Source organism: Poeciliopsis prolifica, unplaced genomic scaffold (assembly GCF_027474105.1).
Source record: "Poeciliopsis prolifica strain line A6 unplaced genomic scaffold, Auburn_PproV2 SCAFFOLD010, whole genome shotgun sequence".
Lineage (NCBI taxonomy): Eukaryota > Metazoa > Chordata > Actinopteri > Cyprinodontiformes > Poeciliidae > Poeciliopsis > Poeciliopsis prolifica.
In genome coordinates, this window is record NW_026562385.1 from 664,353 (window position 1) to 679,658 (window position 15,306).

The window sequence follows — 15,306 nt, forward strand, 5'->3', positions numbered from 1 at the left end:
TCTCTCTGAATGTGTTTTAACAACCTGATGCAATGTGGTCAGAGGAATTAAGAGCAAGATGTTAAAATAATAATAAAACTCAAATCAAGTAACATAGTTTTTCACTTTTGGCAAGTACAGTCAAATGCCTGGTTATTGCTATCATTTACAATAATATCTTGTGATCTCAATTTGAAATGGTAAATTTCATGCCACTTAAAATCTAATTCAAATAGTCAATAGCTCATAAAAGATTTGTTTACTACCCTCTTTGGATATATCATTATGATTTTCCCTCAGGTGTCACACTTTTTCAATGCAAAAAAGAAAAACCTACAGCTATGTTGAAGCATTTCTTTCCATTGCTTGTTATTCATGTCAATAACTGAGTCAGCATTTCTTCTCAAGTTTCTCTTCCAGGTCTCCCTGACCACTAATGGAAATAGCTGTGTGTGAAATTAGTACCAGATATCTGAGGCATGTGGACCCTGCAACCGTACACCGGGGACACATTGACTACTTGAGACTCAGCACTGGCTATGATATTAAAATCAAATGGAGACAAGTGCACATCATAAAGTGTGTGAACTGAAATCTGAGCCAAAATAAATCATGGCATTTAATGGGCAAAACACTTTACAAACCATGCAGTGCACTCTTGCTATGTTGCATTGTAAATACTGTGAACATAAAAGACCTTATAAATATTTATGATACAATTACAGACCCAATGTTTACAATTTGGAAATTTTTACAAAGTTTTGCATATAAATTCTAGTGGTCCTTTTGTTTTTAAGCTTCTGTAAACTGGGACTTGTTTCTTAAGCTATGAATGAAAACCTAAATATGTAGAGATGCCTTTAAGTGTTAGTGTGAATGCTTTACACATGATTAATTTAATTGAATTTACTAATATTTATCTTTATATAAATAAAATAAAATATTTTTGTATTTTTTTATTTTTGTACCAATAAAAAACATTAAACCATTGCACATGAAGACTATCCCTTCAAACAAAATAGGGGCATCACTGCCAAACAGAGAGGTGTTGAGTATTTTGCGCTTTACCAAACTGAGCAAGCCCCTTGTGCTGAGTAGACACACTTGAGCATATATAAGCAGCCACTTTGGATGCCTGAGCCAACTGGCAGGCATCTGACTCAGGTGAGAACAGTCAATTATACATGATGTATATTTGCATTTTTTTCAGGTTTACAAAGTTTCAGTGAAATATATTGGAAAACACGAGAGTAATGTTTAATAATGTAAAGAACGTACATTTCAGCCAGTATAAAACTTTTTAATTTGGTTTGTTTTCCATATTTATAGGATCTTTGAGTTCATACAAGACATCTGTAGTTTCAGTCAGGATCCTGTGGTAAGGTAAGTGGATCCCTTCAAAAGAGGGATTCTTAAAAAAAAAATCTGTTCAAAATCAAACCCAAACACAATGTTAACAAAAAGATTAAAAGAAACTATTGAAAGAACTTTGTAAACTTTTCAGGTTCCACCAAGTGCCACCATGAGCACGGACGCTGAAATGGAGCAGTATGGGCCGGCGGCCATTTACCTCCGGAAGTCAGAAAAGGAGAGGATTGAAGCCCAGACTACTCCTTTTGATGCCAAATCTGCCTATTTTGTGGTAGATGAAGCTGACCTGTATGTCAAGTGTAAACTCATCAAGAAGGAGGGTGGCAAAGCCACAGTCGAGACTGACGGAGGAAAGGTGAGGAGTTTTGTTTCATTAGAGATTATTTTAATTTAACATTTGTTGCCACCTTCTTCTAAGATTCATGCAAAACAATACTATTTTTATTGTAGACTGTAACAGTCAAAGAGGACGATATCCATCCCAGGAATCCTCCAAAGTTCGACAAAATTGAGGACATGGCCATGATGACCCACCTCAACGAGCCTTGTGTGTTGTATAATCTCAAAGATCGTTTTGCATCCTGGATGATCTACGTGAGTTTGTTTTTGTACCAAGCGTAATGATAACATTAAAATATCTCTCTCCAATGCTTGGTGAAAAATTGTTTGCATCTTCTACTACAACAGACCTACTCCGGGTTGTTCTGTGTGGTCGTGAATCCCTACAAGTGGCTTCCTGTGTATGATGCTATTGTTGTAGCAGGATACAGAGGCAAGAAGAGGATTGAGGCTCCACCTCACATCTTCTCCATCTCTGACAATGCCTATCAGTTCATGCTCACAGGTAAGATCAAAGATTAGTGTTTTCCCAAAACGCATGGAAAGAAACATTGTCATGAACTTTGTGCAGCTATAAAAGTATTATGATGTATATTGCAGATCGTGAGAACCAGTCTGTCCTGATTACGTGAGTGTTGCACAAATTCAATTGGTACATGTTTTACAAAATGTATAAAAATGGAGTTTATAAGTCAAAATGTGTCTCTTGTACCTCAGTGGAGAATCCGGTGCTGGCAAGACTGTCAACACCAAGCGTGTCATCCAGTACTTTGCAACAATTGCAGCTCTTAGTAGCAAAAAGGACGCAGCGCCACAAGCTACTGGAAAAATCCAGGTTAAAAATCCATGCCTGGATTTTTAAGAAAAAACAGGTTTCCACAGCGTATACTTAGGTGCATAGTGCAAAAATATTCACAACTGTCATTGTGCAGGGATCTCTTGAGGACCAAATTGTTGCTGCTAACCCTCTGCTAGAGGCTTATGGTAATGCCAAGACTGTGAGGAATGACAACTCTTCCCGTTTTGTAAGTTAAGACAACGTTTAAATGTCCATTAATAGTTAATGCTTGATTCACTATAGAGTGTAACACATAATATTAATTTTGCTTAGGGTAAATTCATCAGGATCCACTTTGGTACAAGTGGAAAGCTGGCCTCAGCTGACATTGAGACATGTAAGGAAAACATAAACATGATGTAATCAATATTATCGAATATTAATTTATAATCTGTACCATGATTTACTTATCGAAGTGCTTACTTATATACTTGTGATTCTTAGATCTGCTGGAGAAGTCCCGTGTCACCTTCCAGCTGTCTGCTGAGAGGAGCTACCATATCTTCTATCAGCTCATGACAGGCCACAAGCCTGAGCTCATTGGTAAATGATCAAATACTTGAAAATTAAATGTAGAAAAGAGCAACTTTTAAGACAAAGAAGTTACAATGATTTGTTTCAATTGTTTCAGATGCTCTGCTGATCACCACCAACCCCTATGACTTCCCAATGATCAGCCAAGGTGAAATCACAGTCAAGAGTATCAATGATGTGGAGGAGTTCATTGCCACAGATGTAAAAGAATATTTGAGTATTTTAAATCATTTTCTTAAAACATGTGTAGTTTACTTAAACCTTTTTTTTTGTCTACATAGACTGCTATTGATATCTTGGGCTTCAATGCTGATGAGAAGTTTAACATCTACAAGCTCACTGGTGCTGTGATGCATCATGGCAACATGAAGTTCAAGCAGAAGCAGCGTGAGGAGCAGGCTGAACCAGATGGCACTGAGGGTAATTTGGAAAATTTCACCAATCTCATTCTGTAGAGACACAAAAATTATATAGAGTAGGTTAAAATATCTTATGTTTCTTTCCAAAAGTGGCTGATAAAATCGCCTACCTCCTGGGTCTGAACTCAGCTGATATGCTGAAGGCTCTGTGCTACCCAAGAGTCAAAGTCGGAAACGAGATGGTCACCAAAGGTCAGACCGTCCCACAGGTAAATTGTGTAATAGTTGTTTTTAGTCAACCAAAAACATTTCTTAAGTGTTGGGAATATGCAGGGTGGTTAATTACAAAAACTTAATTTCTTCTTCTAGGTGAACAACTCTGTCAGTGCTCTGTGTAAGTCTGTCTATGAGAAAATGTTCTTGTGGATGGTCATCCGTATCAATGAGATGCTGGACACAAAGCAGGCGAGAGCCTTCTTCATTGGAGTCTTGGACATTGCTGGCTTTGAGATCTTTGATGTGAGTAAAGAAAAACTCCAAACCTTACAAAACAGTGTTGATTTTCAATTATGTTAAACAACTCTCAATGTTATTTAACAGTTCAACAGCTTGGAGCAGCTCTGCATCAACTTCACCAATGAGAAACTGCAACAGTTTTTCAACCACACTATGTTTGTCCTGGAGCAAGAGGAGTACAAGAAGGAAGGCATTGATTGGGAGTTCATTGACTTCGGTATGGACTTGGCTGCTTGCATTGAGCTTATTGAGAAGGTGAGTAGCTGTTTTAAAAACTTTTATGTTCAAATACTGATTTTCCTTTCTTTTAACTTGCATTGAACCTGCATCAAATTGATCTCATATTTGTTCACAGCCATTGGGCATCTTCTCCATCCTTGAAGAGGAGTGCATGTTCCCAAAAGCCTCTGATACAACTTTCAAGAACAAGCTGATTGATCAGCATCTTGGCAAGAACAGGGCCTTTGAGAAACCCAAACCTGGAAAGGGCAAAGCTGAGGCTCACTTCTCCCTGGTTCACTATGCTGGTACAGTGGACTACAACATCACTGGCTGGCTGGACAAGAACAAGGACCCATTGAACGAGTCAGTGGTTCAGCTCTACCAGAAGTCTGGGAACAAGTTGCTGTGCTTACTGTATGCAGCTCATGCTTCAGCTGAGGGTGAGAAACAACAAAATGAACAGATAACCCTAAATCAAATATATATTAATATTATACACACAGTGTGAGATGTTCTAAAACTTTACATCAGTGCCAAAGAAACAAAAATTTGAAGACTCACTTTTTAAGAGTTCCTTTTGTGTCACAGAACAAAAATTCTACCACTAAGACGACTTTCATACATATCTAGTATATGTGATTAAACTGTACTGTTCAGGTAAAGGGAGTCTGACGTCAGTAATGATTTAATATCATTGTTTTCACTGTCATAATTTCAGCTGAGGCTGGTGGTGGTGGCAAGAAGGGTGGCAAGAAGAAGGGTGGTTCCTTCCAGACTGTATCTGCTCTTTTCAGGGTATGGGCATTTTTTCAAGAACTATCGAAGGTTAATGATTTAAAATCATCTATGGAATAATTTTACTATGCTGATCTTCAGGAGAACTTGGGCAAACTGATGACCAACTTGAGGAGCACTCATCCTCACTTTGTGCGTTGCTTGATTCCCAATGAGTCAAAGACTCCTGGTAAGTAGCTCAGTCTTACAAATTTACATCAAGAAATTTTACATGATATTGTTAGGAGACACTGTTGACTTGTTTTTCACTAAATATATTTCCAACCCTCAGGTCTTATGGAGAACTTCTTGGTCATCCACCAGCTGAGGTGTAACGGTGTGCTGGAGGGCATCAGAATCTGCAGAAAGGGCTTCCCCAGCAGAATCCTCTACGGTGACTTCAAGCAGAGGTGGATGCTGCTGTCTTTCCGGATGTACAAAGACATTTTCAAATATTTTATGATGTGAAAATATAAAAGGGCAATATCCAAATTTTCTCTCATAGATACAAAGTCCTGAATGCCAGTGTTATCCCTGACGGACAGTTTATTGACAACAAAAAGGCTTCAGAGAAGCTGCTGGGCTCCATTGATGTGGACCACACTCAGTACAAGTTTGGACACACAAAGGTATGTTGGAAAAAGACATTCATGACATTGCTGGGAACAATTCATTTGTTTCATTTGTGTTCTGACTTCCAAACGTTTTGCTATTGTAGGTGTTCTTCAAAGCTGGTCTTCTGGGTACTCTTGAGGAGATGAGAGATGAGAAACTGGCTTCACTTGTTACCATGACTCAGGCTCTCTGCAGAGGATATGTCATGAGGAAGGAGTTTGTGAAAATGACGGAGAGGAGGTATAATAGAATACAAACGATGAAAATATAAATACATTCCTCCGTATTCCACTGGAAAACACAACAGTTCACACAACCTGTTGCTCAAAAAGCTCAAACTTTTGAATCAGAGTTCTTATTGCAACATGTTTGTATTGGAACATGTATATTTTGTGTTGACAAAATAACTCTGTTTTCAGAGATGCCATCTATACAATTCAATACAATGTCCGTTCCTTCATGAATGTGAAGAACTGGCCATGGATGAACCTGTATTTCAAGATCAAGCCTCTTCTGAAGAGTGCTGAGACTGAGAAAGAGTTGCAGAATATGAAGGAGAACTATGAAAAGATGAAGACAGACCTGGCTGCTGCTTTGGCCAAGAAGAAGGAGCTGGAGGAGAAAATGGTCTCCCTTCTCCAGGAGAAGAATGACTTACAGCTCCAAGTGGCTGCTGTACGTAGGCAGATATCTTAAAAGTGATTTATTCATGTTCATATTTGAGTAATTAATCATATAGAGGCTGTTTTAAGCTACAAATTTAACTGACATTAAGAGTGGAGTTATACATGTGATGAACAATAAGTTTGTGTTAATGTCAGCCATTTGATTTCAACTGATGGATGTTGACATTGTTAAAGAACTGCTTGTATAGAAATAATCCATCAATACATATTTACACGTCTTCTATCATAGGAAGTTGAGAATCTCTCAGATGCTGAGGAAAGGTGTGAAGGGCTGATTAAGAGCAAGATCCAGCTTGAGGCCAGACTCAAGGAGACAACCGAGAGACTGGAGGATGAAGAGGAAATCAATGCTGAGCTGACCGCCAAGAAGAGGAAGCTGGAGGATGAATGCTCCGAGCTGAAGAAGGACATCGATGACTTAGAGCTCACCTTGGCTAAAGTGGAGAAGGAGAAACATGCCACTGAAAACAAGGTTCACATCACTGAGACACCATTATCAGAATTTAATACATCAATCCACAGAATTTATGACATCTACATGCTTATACTTCAGTTAAAATTGGGTATTTCAACACCGACAGGTGAAAAACCTGACAGAGGAAATGGCAACTCAGGATGAGGCCATTGCCAAGCTGACCAAGGAGAAGAAAGCCCTCCAAGAGGCCCATCAGCAAACACTGGATGATCTCCAGGCAGAGGAAGACAAAGTCAACACTCTGACCAAGGCCAAGACAAAGTTGGAACAACAAGTGGATGATGTAAGAAAACGGTTTATTCGGCTTCCTCATGAGGCATAAATCTCATGATACAGTCCTTCCATTGATTACTGTGATTGAATGTATCTGCAACAGCTTGAGGGCTCATTGGAGCAAGAGAAGAAGCTCCGTATGGACCTTGAGAGAGCCAAGAGAAAGCTTGAAGGAGATCTGAAACTGGCCCAGGAGTCCATCATGGATCTGGAGAATGACAAGCAGCAATCTGAGGAGAAAATCAAGAAGTGAGTGCAGACTATCTTTTGTTTTCCAACATGTGTTTGTGTCAAGTCAGATAATTGAGCTCAACACTGCATTTTGAAATCCAGGAAGGACTTTGAAATCAGCCAGCTTCTCAGCAAGATTGAGGATGAACAGTCCCTTGGAGCTCAGCTTCAAAGAAGATCAAGGAACTTCAGGTAATAATGCCCTTGGCAGAATTTTTTTATACTGATTTGCAGAGTGATCTTGAGTGACAGCTTCAATGCATTTGATTTCTAGGCTCGCATTGAGGAGCTGGAAGAGGAGATTGAGGCTGAGAGGGCTGCTAGGGCTAAGGTAGAGAAGCAGAGAGCTGACCTCTCCAGGGAGCTGGAGGAGATCAGTGAGAGGCTTGAGGAGGCTGGTGGAGCCACAGCTGCTCAGATTGAGATGAACAAGAAGCGTGAGGCTGAGTTCCAGAAGCTGCGTCGTGACCTTGAAGAGTCCACGCTGCAGCATGAAGCTACCGCAGCAGCTCTCCGCAAGAAGCAGGCCGACAGCGTTGCTGAGCTGGGAGAGCAGATCGACAACCTGCAGCGCGTCAAGCAGAAGCTGGAGAAGGAGAAGAGTGAGTACAAGATGGAGATTGATGACCTGTCCAGCAACATGGAGGCTGTTGCCAAAGCCAAGGTGAGTGGATAGTACATGTTTTACAACAATCAAATACAAATTGTGGTTCATAAGTATGTTTTACATATATTACTTATGGTTTCAGGGCAACTTGGAGAAAATGTGCAGAACTCTTGAGGACCAACTTAGTGAAATCAAATCTAAAAATGATGAGAATGTTCGCCAGCTGAATGATGTTAATGCACAGAAAGCAAGACTCCAGACAGAGAATGGTAATTTACCTGAACTTAAACCAGTGTTCTACATTGATTCAAAATTTACAAATATAATGTATTCATGACTTTTACAGGTGAGTTTGCTCGCCAACTTGAGGAGAAAGAAGGTCTTGTTTCACAGCTGACAAGAGGCAAGCAGGCTTTCACTCAGCAGATTGAGGAGCTCAAGAGACACATTGAGGAGGAAGTGAAGGTATGACTGTCTATATTTTCTTTTGCTATGAATGATGAGGTCAGTAGACAAATCATTCTACTATCAACGTTGTGCTTTCCAGGCCAAGAATGCCCTGGCCCATGCAGTTCAGTCAGCCCGCCATGACTGTGATCTGCTCAGAGAGCAGTTTGAGGAGGAGCAGGAGGCCAAGGCTGAGCTGCAGAGAGGCATGTCTAAGGCCAACAGTGAGGTGGCTCAGTGGAGGTCCAAATATGAGACTGATGCCATCCAACGTACTGAGGAGCTGGAGGAGGCCAAGTGAGTCATAATGAATATCTCAATTTAATTATGTGTACTTTTGATTATGCATTTCTACCAATCGAAACATCTATGTACTCCAGGAAAAAGCTTGCCCAGCGCTTGCAGGAGGCTGAGGAATCCATTGAAGCTGTGAACTCCAAGTGTGCCTCTTTGGAGAAGACCAAGCAGAGGCTCCAAGGTGAGGTGGAAGACCTCATGACAGATGTGGAGAGAGCTAATTCTCTGGCTGCTAACCTTGACAAGAAGCAGAGGAACTTTGACAAGGTACAGACATTTTTCAAGAAGAAAAAGACTGATTAATACAGAAAAAAACACATATTTAATTAATCCTCACATTTCTAGGTCCTGGCAGAATGGAAGCAGAAGTATGAGGAGAGTCAGGCTGAGCTGGAAGGAGCCCAAAAGGAGGCCCGCTCCCTGAGCACTGAGCTGTTCAAGATGAAGAACTCCTATGAAGAGGCTCTGGACCAATTGGAGACCATGAAGAGAGAGAACAAGAACCTGCAGCGTATGTATTCCCTAATTATTCAAAGAGTTAAGCAACTCCAAAATTACTGAGACAGATCGTTTTATTTCTTCAGCCTCAATAAAAGGCGAAAGAATTTGGAATTCTGAAATTTCTATTATAGCTTCATTCATTTATTAACTTTTCACTGCAGAGGAGATCTCAGATCTGACTGAACAGATCGGTGAGACTGGTAAGAGCATCCATGAGCTGGAGAAGGCTAAAAAGTCTGTGGAGACCGAGAAGTCTGAAATTCAGGCTGCACTGGAAGAAGCCGAGGTAAAATATTTCTCCAGAAGTGAACAGCAATTTATATCATACATGAGCCCTAAGCATACTCTCCTGTCTTTACTTTTCCACCATCTAACCTTATTATATGCTTGACCTTTCAAGGGCACTCTGGAACATGAAGAGTCTAAGATTCTCCGCGTCCAGCTGGAGCTCAACCAGGTCAAGAGCGAGATTGACAGGAAGCTGGCAGAAAAGGATGAAGAAATGGAGCAGATCAAGAGAAACAGCCAGAGGGTGATTGACTCCATGCAGAGCACTCTGGATGCTGAGGTCAGGAGCAGGAATGATGCCCTGAGAGTCAAGAAGAAGATGGAGGGAGACCTGAACGAGATGGAGATCCAGCTGAGCCACGCCAACAGGCAGGCTGCCGAGGCCCAGAAACAACTGAGGAATGTCCAGGGACAACTCAAGGTGAGTTTGGTGGTAAAACACAATTTACACTCAAGAGTTTAAGTCAGGTCAAATATTTGACTCCGACATTTGCTTTTGTTGTTAGGATGCCCAACTGCACCTTGATGATGCTGTCAGAGGACAGGAGGACATGAAGGAGCAGGTGGCCATGGTGGAGCGCAGGAACGGTCTGATGGTAGCTGAGATTGAGGAGCTGAGAGCTGCTCTGGAACAGACAGAAAGATCACGTAAAGTGGCTGAGCAGGAGTTGGTTGATGCCAGTGAGCGTGTTGGACTGCTGCACTCTCAGGTTGGATTTTAGTTATTCACAGGAAAGCAGCGCTTTCCATGTCCTGAGATCCCCACATCTACAATGTATCATTCTGATTCACTTTCAGAACACTAGCCTTCTGAACACCAAGAAGAAGCTGGAATCTGATCTGGTCCAGGTTCAGGGTGAGGTGGACGATGCTGTTCAGGAAGCCAGAAATGCTGAGGACAAGGCCAAAAAGGCTATCACTGATGTCAGTATATATATCAAAAACACAAGTTTAATTTTTCAGTGTTAACTCCTTTTTTTACATTGCTGTTTCTTTACCACCCACTTTTTCAGGCTGCCATGATGGCGAAGAGCTGAAGAAGGAGCAGGACACCAGTGCTCACCTGGAGAGGATGAAGAAGAACCTTGAGGTCACAGTCAAGGACCTGCAGCACCGCCTGGATGAGGCTGAGAACCTCGCCATGAAGGGTGGCAAGAAGCAGCTCCAGAAACTGGAGCAGAGGGTATGAAAATTTTTTTGCTGTAAGTTCACATGGTGTCAATAATGCCTAGTAATATTAAATTGTTTCCTTATTCAACATCTTTAAACAGGTTCGTGAACTGGAATCTGAAGTTGAAGGTGAGCAGAGACGTGGAGCCGATGCTGTTAAAGGAGTCCGCAAATATGAGAGGAGAGTTAAGGAGCTGACTTACCAGGTGAATATTCTATTCTGTGTTTTCTAAACACTTACTAAGTACCTTTAATACCAAATAACATTACTATTGTCCTGTATATTATTTGTCTTGTTTACAATAAGTCTTTGCAATCATTTGGTTCATCCCTACAGACTGAGGAGGACAAAAAGAATCTGACTCGACTTCAGGACCTGGTGGACAAGCTGCAGCTCAAAGTGAAGGCTTACAAGAGACAGGCTGAGGAGGCGGTAAGTGGTCATCTGTCATCCAACAAATAATGTCTCCTTTAAGGTAGAACATTGCAAAGCATTCATTTTACATTTATGTGAACTAAATGACTGTCATCTCAAAACTCTCAGGAGGAGCAGGCCAACACCCACATGTCCAGGCTCAGGAAGGTCCAGCATGAGATGGAGGAAGCTCAGGAGCGTGCTGACATCGCTGAGTCTCAGGTCAACAAGCTCAGAGCCAAGAGCCGTGATGCTGGAAAGGTAGCATATTCCTTCCCATTTCCCTTCTTAATATACTACAAAACCTAATGCAATGTAGAATTAAAAAAAAATCTTCTACATAAAATCAAATTGTATGTGTTAAACTTTGCATGACAATCAATATGTGTCAGGATGTAGTGAAACTTCATGTTTTCTTTATGACCTCCATCAGCTCTTCAGCCATTTAATGTCCATTTTCCTTTTCCTTCCTTGTTTTTCAGAGCGATTCTGCTGAATGAGAGACCAGACCTTCATGAAGTTTTTCAACAGAGTTCATAAAATATGAACCAACTGTTGAATTCTTTTTCCATTGTAATACTTAAATAAAAACTAAGCACTATCATGTTATGTATTGGAGTGTATTTCTTGACATAAAAAACAACAGCAAATGAAAACTAAAAAGGTTTTTTTCTCAGGAGTAACATGTTCAAAAAATATTTTTGGTCACTCGGGAGTCAATATAACAGGACTGTAATTAAGCAAAACTTTATGCTGCATAATTGCAGCATAAAGTTTAGAACATTATAGTACTAAATGAAAGATGAGTACAACTCAGTTTACTTGTACTTTGTAGAACATAAATTATCAATTGTCATTCACTAAATTTCAAATTTAGTGCAAAATATTAATGTATCTGTTAAAAATAATGAATAAAAAATTAATAATAATAGAGCAAATAATTGGCTCAAGGAATTGTTGCAGAGTATGTCCTGAACAATGCTGTTGTGTGTGCATGTGTCTCTGTGTATTTATGATATCAAGCACTTTGAAACCTTCTGTTGCCCAAAGGTGAAATACAAGTAAATCTTGATTTTATTTTATTTTGATTTGCTGTTGGACAATACTCTCAGTTAATTACACATTAGAACCATTTTAATAATTGACAATATGTCATTATAACACAGTGAGTGGAATTTGGCTAACAGGACAATATAGCTCAATATGACTTTTCTCAGGACAATATAAATGGCAATAATTTATATTTTATATTTATATTTTTTCTTTTTTTTCCCATATTTTTATTATAAAGTATTGTCCTACATATCAGCATGTTCTACAGGCAATAAAATCATCTAAACTAACTGAAGCCTCTGCCATGCTAATGTTTTATTTTATGGTATTGCTTATTGAGTCAGTGAATGCCTGGAAAAGTGAGACACTGTTCTGGAATGACAATTGGCTTATCATAATCCAATAGTCATTGTAGGACTTCAGCTACTGGACTTCTGGCTGCTTGATGGCTTAAGTGCTCTGAGAGTTAAGCAATGTGGAAGTCACAATAATTCAATGGGAATCCCAACTGTGCTCTAAATTTACGACCAGATCTTGTTGCCAACAGAGCCCATTCATACAGTGTTGACTGGTTTATTTGAAAAGCAGCCTGGCCCACATCAAAGGTCATGTCAGCCACATACAAGTCATGGCCCAAGTGTTGTAAACTGATATGAATATTGTCAGTTAAACATCATTCTTTTTTCTTTTCTCCTTTCAGTCTGATGCTGCTGAGTAAGAAAAAATATCTGAAGGACCTCTCAATAGACTCATAAAATATGAAAATTCTGTTGTAACGTTTGCAAAATAAAGTATTTTATTCACCTTGCTTTTGTTTTTTGTTTTTAAAACAAACCTATGCTAAATTTGGGCCGAATGAGGAACTTTTGCTCCATCTTTAGAGCTCTTCTTTTTAAGTAATTGATTGGTTTTTTTCTTTCAACATAAAACCACTCCTATGACTTAAGCATTTTGAAGAATGCATTAAAAGGCGCTTGACAAAATTTAAGATGGCAATAATTATCCCTGCTGTCAATGAAGACTTGTTTCAATTTCCAGAACATGTTCATGGCACTGCAAGAAGCACAGCGGTAGTCAGTTGCTGGACTCATTTAGATAAACACTTCAAACGAAGAAGTCATGGATCAGTTTGCCAAGATATTTTAGGCATTGGCTTAAGCACTCTTAAACACAACTGTTGAAGAGAGACCATCAAAGCATTTGGATTACAGGCAATTTCAGCCTTAGCCAGTATCATGTAACAGTGGTTGCCCTTTCTTCCAGAACACCATTCTGGGCACATTCAATATAACCCTAATTGAATTACTTTGCTAAGTTCTGCATAACAGCAAAGGCTATGAGAAATATTAGCAGTATATCTCTGGATAGTTCAATTTATGAAAGCAATGCAATTTCTGACATCATAAAACTATATTCAATCCTATAACATGCACTGCATATTGTAAAAAAAAATGCAAAAAAAAAAAAAAAACTACAGATAAGATTATGGTAAAGTGAAAAATATTTTTGCTTTAATATAGCAACGAGCTGCAGGCTAGGAATTTGTCAGGTCTAAAAGAGGTTTCCTCAGGTTCTCAGTGTTCCTGTCAAAGTGAAATTTAACACTTTCTTCCCTGGCTCCTCTTCAGAAGACATGTTTCTGATATTTTATTGCAGTTTAACACCTTGGTGCACAAGGTCATTCTTAAAAATATCATGTGAAAAAGTTACTCAGAACCATCTGTTTATTCCCATCTGCACTTTAAAGAACAAATGCTTGTGTCTTCACCTGCATTATGACATGCTAACTAAGAGAATTATTCAAATTATATTAATTTAAGTCAAGGATATAAGACTCGGAAAAAAAAAAAACTAACCACCTATTTTTAAATTTTTGGCAAATATTTTATTAAATATCATATGGAACATATATTTTTTGATACATAAAAACGATTTATTATTTTTTTGTTATGGCAGATCCATTTCTATCATTGTCCAGTTATGTATTGAAATGGCACTGATGATATTTTCTGATTTTTAGGTAAAATACTATATCACAAAAGACAACTTTAGTTCAGTCTATCCTAAATGCACATTAAAGTAAGCATAAAAGAGTGGCTTATTTTTTGGAGTTATTTTTAATTGGTTTTTACTGTCCTATCTTTGCATTCAGTCATCATTCATGATACTGTTACAACTGCAGCATCTTAAAAATCTTGTGTACTGGCACAACTCTTATTTTGGGTGTCAGCCCAACCTAGAAGGCAACTGTTCTTCCTCTCCATTCCGAGATGATACATTATCCTTCCTCAACTTGTATGGAATGGGTTGCAGGCCTATTTCATTTCAGACAGCTGAAAGATTTACATCCACTGCAACTGTATAGCCGTGACATTTGAATGGTCCCCTAAAATCTCAACCTGGACAGTGGTACATTAAATTAGCTATTTATCCTCACTGAAGAGGATTAAGCCAGACAGACTTCTGATTGAGACATTTAGGTGACAGTGTGTTAATGAAACATCCTAAATCCATTCATCCATTTTCCAGACCTGCTTTGTCCTGTCACAGTCACAGGGCGGGTGCGCCCATAGCAACTGTCATCGGGTGACAGGTCAAAATAGTATCACAGAAGGCACAAATCTATCAATACACACTTCCATACTTAAGGTTAATGGAGTCTCTACTTAACCTTATGCGGATGTTTTTGGATAGAGAGGAAAATAGAGTATGCAAAGAAAACTAGTGCTGGAAAACTTCTTTCAGAAAACCATGAAGGCCTAAAACAATGAACGATTTGTCACTGGGATAACAGGAAAGAACATGACTCGTACCCTTATTTTCTCTTGAATAAATGCATTCTCAGAGATTATATTACAATAAGTGTGAATTTATATTAATATAACTTTTTTCACTTTTGAAAAATTATATGTCTTGGCTATTTTTTTTCTAAGCCACTGAATAAATTATCTTAAAACACACACTGCAAAGACCATCTGACATATGTGAACTTTTAACATAAACAGGCAACAACTAGCAAACTACAAGTGAAAATTTTACATATTTGTAGATGTAGATGTTATTCCAGACTGAATAAACTTGCTAGTCTTGCTAAAAAGCAAGAGACATTAAAAACATTCAACATTGAGATTACTCAGCTTAATGAGTGATCTTGTGTAATTCAAATAAATTATAAAACACACAGATCCTTAAACATCACAACATATCTATTTTCACACTTTTGTCATTAGGCCCTCTTTACTTTCACCAACCATTACAGATATATAATGTGAAACCGATGCTGTGGAGGTATACGCAAAGGGTGGAAAGAATCCCA

At 39.0% G+C, this 15,306-nt stretch overlaps 1 pseudogene; it reads left to right on the forward strand.

The window, feature by feature from the left end:
• The first annotated feature begins 1,308 nt into the window (after positions 1–1,308).
• On the forward strand, positions 1,309–11,541 carry LOC129363230 (myosin heavy chain, fast skeletal muscle-like; annotated as a pseudogene).
• The last annotated feature ends 3,765 nt before the right edge of the window (positions 11,542–15,306 follow it).